This window comes from Oryctolagus cuniculus, chromosome 9 (assembly GCF_051225735.1).
Source record: "Oryctolagus cuniculus isolate XC-2025 breed Fujian yellow rabbit chromosome 9, ASM5122573v1, whole genome shotgun sequence".
Taxonomy (NCBI): Eukaryota; Metazoa; Chordata; class Mammalia; order Lagomorpha; family Leporidae; genus Oryctolagus; species Oryctolagus cuniculus.
The window spans coordinates 80,276,093-80,284,699 of record NC_142875.1 but is presented as its reverse complement, the minus strand read 5'-3'; positions in this window follow the sequence as shown (position 1 = coordinate 80,284,699).

The following is an 8,607-nucleotide window of genomic DNA, read 5'->3' as shown; positions in this document are numbered from 1 at the left end:
ACCCAAATGTCCATTAGCAATGAATGAATGATTAAAATGTGATATATCCATAAGGTGGGTTATTATTCAGGCTTACAACATAATGAAAATTTTTATAAATAATATTTGAATCTTGCAGATATCAGGTTAAGTGAAATAAAGCAGATACAAAAGGGCTTATTTTATATGCTCCGCTTACGTGAGGTACCTAGAGTCATCAAACTCATAAAGAACAGAGAGCGGAATGATGGTAACCAGATGTTTGGGGTTAACAGCTTGGTAGTTATTATTTAATAGGTGCAGAATCTATCTCAATTTGGAGTGATAAAAATGATCTGGAGATGGATTGTGATAATGGTGGCACAAAACTATGAAAATGCCTAATGCTATTAAACCGCAACTTAACATGACTCAAATTATGAATTTTATACTACTTATGACTTACCATAATAAAAATGGGCTTAGTGGGGAGGAATGAAATGTCTAATGTTTAATGTCTTTGGTGGGTATGCAATTGGTATAAATATTTTTGAAAATTCTTGCCAGAATTTAGTGAAGATTATTTGCTTAATCTATCACCCAGGAATACAGTCAATCAAAAATATGTCTAATAACACTCTCAGTAATATTATTCTTTTTTTTAAAGATTTATTTATTTATTTATTTATTTTTTTAACAGGCAGAGTGGACAGTGAGAGAAGAGAGACAGAGAGAAAGGTCTTCCTTTTGCCGTTGGTTCACCCTCCAATGGCCGCCGCGGCTGGCGCGCTGAGGCTGGCGCACCGCGCTGATCCGATGGCAGGAGCCAGGTACTTATCCTGGTTACCCATGGGGTGCAGGGCCCAAGCACTTGGGCCATCCTCCACTGCACTCCCTGGCCACAGCAGAGAGCTGGCCTGGAAGAGGGGCAACCGGGACAGAATCCAGCGCCCCGACTGGGACTAGAACCCAGTGTGCTGGCGCCGCAAGGCGGAGGATTAGCCTAGTGAGCCGCGGCGCCGGCCGATTTGTTTATTTATTTGAGAGAGTTACAGCAGGGCAGAGGCAGAGAGAGAGGTCTTCCATCCACTGATTCACTCCCCAAATGGCTGTAATGGCCGGAGCTGTACCAATCCGAAGCCAGGAGCCAGGAGTTTCCTCTGGGTCTCCCACGAGGGTGCAGGGACCCATGGACCTGGGCTATACTCTACTGCCTTCCCAGGCCATAGCAGAGAGCTGGATCAGAAGTGGAGCAGCTGGGACTCCAACTGGTGACCATATGGGATACTGGCACCGCAGGCAGCAGCCTCACAGGCTACACCACAATGCCGGCCCCCAGTAATATTATTCTTAAGGGCCAAAACATAGAAGCAACCCAAATGTCCATCATTGATATAAGGGGTTGATGAGGACTGGTTACATAATTCTCAGAGCCCAGGACAATACTTGTTAAGAAATTATTAAGAATTTCAAGCTGGCACAACAACATAACACTAAACCAAGCATGAGGCTATATTGCACTGCACATGTAGCATTCCATGGAGTCTGTCCTTCTGTCCTTGTTTTTTTTTTTTTTTTTTAAGATGTATTTATTTATTTGAAAGGTAGAGTTACAGAACAAGAAAGGAGAGACACAGAGAGAGAAAGAGAGATCCTCCATTTGGGGGTTCACACCGCAAATGACCATAACAGCCAGGGCTGTGTCAGGCCAAAGCCAGGAATCAAGAGCTTCTTCTGGGTCTCCCATGTGGGTGCGTAGGCCCAGGGCTTGGGTCATCTTCTACTGTTTTCCCAGGTGCATTAGCAGGGATCTGGATTGAAAGTGGAGCAGTTGGGACTCAAACCAGGGCTTACATGGGATGCTGGCACTACGGGCTGCAGCTTAACCTGCTGTGCCACAGTGCTGGCCCTGTGTCCATGGTTTTCTAAGGGAAAAGCCTGAACAAAAGACAATGAGAACACTACACAACAATAAAAAAGAATGACCTGTAGCTACGTATACAACAAATTAATGAACTTTGCATATATTTGATGAGCAAAGAAGTTAGGCACAAATGAAAATATATTCTATCATTTCATTTATAGTATGTTTAAGGACATGGCAAATAATATGTGGTGATAGAATTTAGAATGAAGGCTGCTCTAGGGCATGTATTGAGTGCCAACAGGTATGAGAGAGCCTGCTAGGTTACTGGGAACGTTCTGTATCTTCATCTAGATTATGGTCATGCATAACATGTATAAACATAAATAAAAAGACTTTTCAGCTTGTATGCAAAGGTACCACATGGTGTCATATGTTCTTGCCCCACAGTCCCTCTCATCCATGCTTGCATTTGTAGCTCATGCTCTTATCCCTTTTGGAAGAGTGGGTTGTGTGGTCTCATTAAAAAAAGCAAAGGAAGGAGGGCCTTCATGCTGCCTGAATCATGGTGCCTATATTTGTACCCAGCAGACCTGCCATACTGAGATACTTGTCAGAGCTCAGAGCTAGGGAGACAAGAAGTGCCAGTTCACACCCAGTGAACTTAGAAGTCTACTCATGAGGAGCCGGTGCTGTGGCACAGTTTTAACAACCCCAGCCTACAGTGTCAGCATCCCATATGGGCACTGGTTTGAGTCCCAGCTGCTCCTCTTCCGATCCAGTTTTCTGCTATAGCCTGGGAAAGTAGTGGAAGATGGCCCAAGTCCTTGGGTCCCTGCACACGCGTGGGTAACCTGGAAGAAACTCCTGGATTTGGATCAGCTCAGCTTTGGCCATTGTGGTTATTTGGAGAATGGACAGGTGGAATGGAAGACCTCTCTTTCTCTGGCTCTACCTCTCTCTGTAATGCTTTCAAATAAATAAAATAATTCTCTCTTTAAAAAAATTAAGTCTGCATGATACTTAAGTCATGAGCAAAGTGCCTCTGATGACCCAGAACCCCAGTGTTTTAGTGCACTATGTCTGCAAATGGCCTCCACTGTTTTAACACATTTTGTGACTTTTTTCTTTGCAAAAGTGAGTAACTGTAATAGAAGAAGAATATATATATATATGTTTAGAAGGAAAATGGTACTCACATAAAAAAATAAAGATTAGAACAAGATTAGAACAAACAAGATTAGATTAAAATGTACTTGGCAAGATTAGATTAGAACAAAATGTACTTGGGCAAGAGAAGTTATTAAAAATGTATTTTTAAAAAAGATTTATTTATTTATTTATTAGAATTACAGAGAGAGAGAGACAGAGAGACAGAGACAGAGCTATTCCACCCTAAGATGGCTGCCGCAAGTCAGGAGCCAGGAGCTTCATCCAGGTCTCCCACATGCGTGGAAGGGGCCCAAACACTTGGGCCATCTTCTACTGTTTTTTTGCGGGCCATTAGGAGGGAACTGGATAGGAAATGGGGCAGCTGGGATACAAACTGGCACCCATATCAGTTTCCAGATTTGTGGGCAGTGGCTTTACCCGCTATGCCACAATGCCAGCTCCTAAACAAATGTTCTTGACTGGTGAATAAAGTCAGGTGGCTGAAGCTTCCCTTGGTGTAAAATGGACCTGAAACATTTGAACTCTTTGATTTTCTTGTTGAAACAATGCACATGGGGAAAGGAACACTTGCCAACAAACTGCTTGCCTTCTCACTCAATTTCACCATCACGGTATTCTAATGAGGAGTCAATTTTGGTTTTCACATGTGAAACACATTTCTCTACTATGTGTCAACTTCCCAGAAAAATCATTGTTATTATTTTGTTATAATATTTATAAAATCAGTCTTTTTTTTTTTTTTTAGCAGGAAACTGGATTGGAAGCAGGGAAGCTGGGTCTTGAACCAAGTACTCTGATACAGGATAGGGATTTCCCAAGTGGTGTCTTAACTGCTACACTGCAATGCCTACGCCCCAAGTGTGAATATCTTAACTGGTAGGCCACGTGACTACTCTAATGGACTTCTTTTTTTTTCATTCAGTTCATATATATATTGTTTTACACAGAAACCTTTTATTTAAGGTATACAAACTTCATGCATTTCATATATAAAAATTTAGAAACACAGTAATTCTTTCCACCCCATCCTCCCTCCCATTCGCACTCCCACCCTTCTTTCTTCCTCTTCTGTTCTCATTCTCATTTTATACAAAGATCTATTTTCAATTAATTTTATACTCATAGGATTAGCCCTACACTAGGTAAATAATTCATCAAATAGTATGGAAAAATAAAAAAAAAATTTTGTTCTTCAACAGTCCAGACAAGGGTTGCTCAAAATCATTGCATCTCAAAGTGTCAATATCACTTTTCTAGATTACCTTTTAGGTACTCTATTGGTTACCACAGATCAGGGAGAACATATGGTATTTGTCTTTTTGGGGCTAGCTTATTTCACTAAGTATAATGGTATCCAGTTGCACCCATTTTGTTGCAAACAACAGGATTTCATTTTTTTTTACCACTATGTAGTATTCTATGGTGTACCTATGCCATAATTTCTTTTTCCAATCTTCAGTTAATGGACATCTGCATTGATTCCATATTTAGCTATTGTGAATTGAGCTGCAATAAACATGGGGGTACATACAACTCTTTAATATGCTGATTTCATTTCCTTTGGGTAAATTCCCTGGAGTGGGATGACTGGTTTGTATGGCAGGTCTATATTCAGATTAACATCCCAAGGGAAAACCAAGTGGTGTAAGTTATGAGAGTTGATGGCAGAAAATTCAAGTAAGTATTCTAAATTCCCCTTAGAAAGTCCCCAGAAAGCTTGAACACAGTTGTCCATGGAGGGAACGGTAACAGCCTTGGTTTTACTTCTTCCTCATTTCTCTTTCCCCTGTTCCTTGCTGCTGATCCAAATGAACATCTCCCCACTAAACACCCTGCTCTGCTTTTGGGGACAGCCTAAGCTAAGACACAGGAGCTCAGCTTCTTTCCTAGGACCACAGCTGTACCCTGGAAACTCTGTTTTTTCAGATCTTCATATTAAGTTGCCCAGAGATCAAAGAGACTATGGAGAACTGTAACGAGATTTTATAGGATAGGTGTAAAAATGAAATATGTCATTGGTCATTGTATGTGGTGGAATGAGAAGGCCATGTCAAGGTGGCTGCTGGCAAGCGAGCGTCAGTTATTCAGGAATGGCTTTGAAACCCACCTGGCAATGGAGCCTGCCTGGCAACAGGCTGTGATTGGTTGGGGCATAGAGCCCCTTGACCGGATTGGCTGGTCTTGGCTATATAAGATGTTGTATCAACTGAAATAAACCAGTCTGCGGGCTGCTTGCCTTGCCTCAAGCCGGCTTTGATCCGACTCCGGGGGTCTGTGTGGTGACTCTGTGCCTCCTGCCCCCGCCACACTGCTCCTCTCAGAGAGGAATCCACTGCAACATTGTTGAGAAATCAACTGCAACAATTGTAGTCTACATTCCATTATCCAGAACTTGGTTGCTTGATTTCATGATTCCAGAGGAATCCATGATTACATGTAATCCATGATTACAGAGGAAGTCTAGAAATGAATTCAGGTTCCCAGGAGGCACAGGAGAGATGTGAGAACAGAGTATTGCCTTGGACATGCAATAACTTGAATTTTACATTTCCTCCTTTTTTTTGGGGGGGGGGGAGTTCTAAACTATGAGTACATGATATTTGTGCCAAGATCTATGCTCATTTACTTCAGAAAGCTAATTTTATACTATTGTCAAAAATTAAATGCAATGTTCTATAGAGTTCCAGTGAGAAACCTGTCCAAAAGTTCCTCCATCTTACTGGTTAACCATTTCTAAAGTACAGAGAGTGGTATCTGCTGGTTGGCCCCATCTTGCATGAGTGACTGAGATCATGATTGGACGCTGTCACTGCTATCAGAAAATGCGCTGTAAGAAAGAAAAAGCCAGACACCTTTGAAATAGAGATCATAAGCCAGCAAACTTTCTGAGTTACTTGGCAAGAAGGGAGCTCAAAATATGCTCAAACGTAGGAAAAAAGAAGAAAGTCAAAGCACGGGGGTGAAGCTGAAGCTAATTTTTTTTTTAAGATTTATTATTTGAAAGAGAAAGTTGCAGAGCAAAGGAGAGGGAGGGAGGGATAGAGGGAATGGGGAGGAGAGAGAGAGGGAGAGAGAAGGAGAGAGGGATAATCTTCTGGCTGCTGGTTCACTCTCCAAATAGTTACAATGGGCAGGGCTGGGTCAGGCCAAAGCCAGGAGCTGGGGGACTCATTGAGTCTACTATGTGGTGACAGGGTCCAAGCACTTGGGTCATCTTCCACTGCTATCCCTGTCACATTAGCAATGAGATGGATAGGAAGTAGAGCAGTTGGTCTCCAGCTGGTGCCCATAAGGAATGTTGGTGCTTCAGCTCCTGGCTTAATGTACTGTGCCACAGCACTGGCTCTCAAAGTGGTGCTTTCTTTTTTGCCTTTTTAGTGGAGAATAAAGGAAAAATAATGTTCGTTCCTTCTCCATTAATTGGTCTCTGGCATCTTGAGATCCTAAAATTTCTGCTGTATCACTTCATTTAGAGAAATAAAGGCAAAATCGTGTCCTGCCTACAGAAAGGTCTTACTCCTTTTCTGGCAGAATCACACGCAGGTTTGCCCCAGAGAAATGCAATGGAATGGACAGTCAAACTTGGCAGCAGAAGAGCCCAAGCAAAGCTATTGCGCATCTTTAGGACTTTTTCAAGGTTTGGCTGCAAATATAAGTTGTCAGTTTTCTTGCTTTTGTTCACATGATCTAAGTGGAGATTTAGCTTTGGTGTCCTCTTACCATCTTTGCTGTCATGCTTCTTGTCCCGTATATTTGTGGCTATTTCTGTGCTCAATAAAATGAAGGCATGAATTATTGAGTGCCTGCTATGTGTTAGGTCTTTTTGTTATCTTAATCCTCAATGATCCATGAAAACCAGGTTTCAGTAACCTCACTTTAAAGCTCAGGAACCCAGGGGTCCCAGTCATTAAGTGACTGGAGCTATAGTTGACTGAGCCCTGCTTGATATTTATACCTTCTCAGATCGCTTCTTTTACTTTCCCACTCTTCCTGAGGACTCTACTTCCACTGTAGCTATCTCTTACGTACCACATATCCAGAAGTGGATCTGCAGTAGGATTGCCAGAGAAAATACAGGGCAGCTAGGCAAATATGAATTGCAGATAAATGATGAGTTTTTACTATAAGTATTGCTTGGGTTATACTTCTACTAAAATGTTAGTTGAAATGCAAGTTCAAGTGGGTGCTGTTTTCTTTTATTGTGTGTGCACAACCTGGCAATGGTCAGTGAGCTATCTTTTTCCTTTTATTCCTTCTGTTGTATTTCTCCTTCCTTGGAATCTACAACTTGGATGCGTGCAGACTTCAGCATCAACTCCTCCTCCTTATTGAAGCTGTTTGCTGTGCTCATAGTCACTGCAGTCTGCCAAGCCATCGACCATTCTAGCGCCTGGCTCATTTTCTTCCTTGCAGTAATTATTTCCATTATTCCCTTTTTCATTATTCATCAATTGACATAGATGACACCTCAGTTCCATTGCTTTTTAGTTCTCAGACTTCTCCCTTCAAACATTTTCCCTTTATTTGAATTCAATGGCGGGGGGCAAAGGGAATCTGAAGATTTCTTGAAGTATTATAGGGTGTCCAGGGAGGTGCTTCATGGAGTCAATGAAACTTGGACAGATACAAGTATTACAGCTGAAGGAAGTGAGGCTTCCAGCCCTATTAACAGTAGAAAAAGTGGTCCACGAGGAGGAAATAGTAAGTGCAAATGTCCAGAGGCAGAAAATTTTCCGGGCTGTTTCAGGAAGTTACTTGAGCAAAAGGACGACATCTTATATCAGTTTTTGGTGGTGTTATTGTTCATGTTCAATAACTTTTTGCTGATAAGAGTAACCCATTTTACATGATTAATACAAGAACACAGTGAGTTTTTATTTAATAGATGGATGAGCACTTCGATGGAAGGGTATTCAGCATGCTCAGAAATCAATTCTTGTCCTGCAAAACCTTGCAACCAATGAACAGGATTCAGGATTCTGAATAATATAGAAAATAAAAGCATAAATTAAATAAGGAATTAATATTACAGGCAACCAGAAAGCTGCATTGCGAGACGTGCAATTTGACTGGCACAATGAAAGCTTTAGAAGGGCTTCACAGGCAGAACATTTTCCTGAGGGCTTCACATTCTTCTCTTCATTTGAATTAACGGAAGTTTTTCAGTTTGCATTATAATAGTATGTCAGTCTCCTGTCTTCTTCCCCAGAGGCCATGTTTTTGTACATTTACTTTTTTTTTGATTGCTTTTCAATATATTAAGTATCTTGAGGAATGGGCATAATGGAAGACAGTGAAGATTAGATTCTATTTTTTATTAATTTATTCAATCAAGCTTTACTGGGTGTCTGCCAAGTGAGAGAAACCCTGAGGTTGATATATTCTAGTGCCCAGAGCAGAGCCCTACGATAGACTTTCAATAAATTTCTGTGGACCAAATCCGGGGAGTTAACAACGGATGAAGGAAATGAATCCAGGGAGGAGTGTCTTCTGAGATTTTTGGATTTGTCGCTCGTCCCATTAGTTACACCGTAAAACTCTCCATAGTTTCTAGAATATTAGAGACGGTTAGAACAAAGAGAAAATAAAACTACTAAACTAGGTGGCAACGA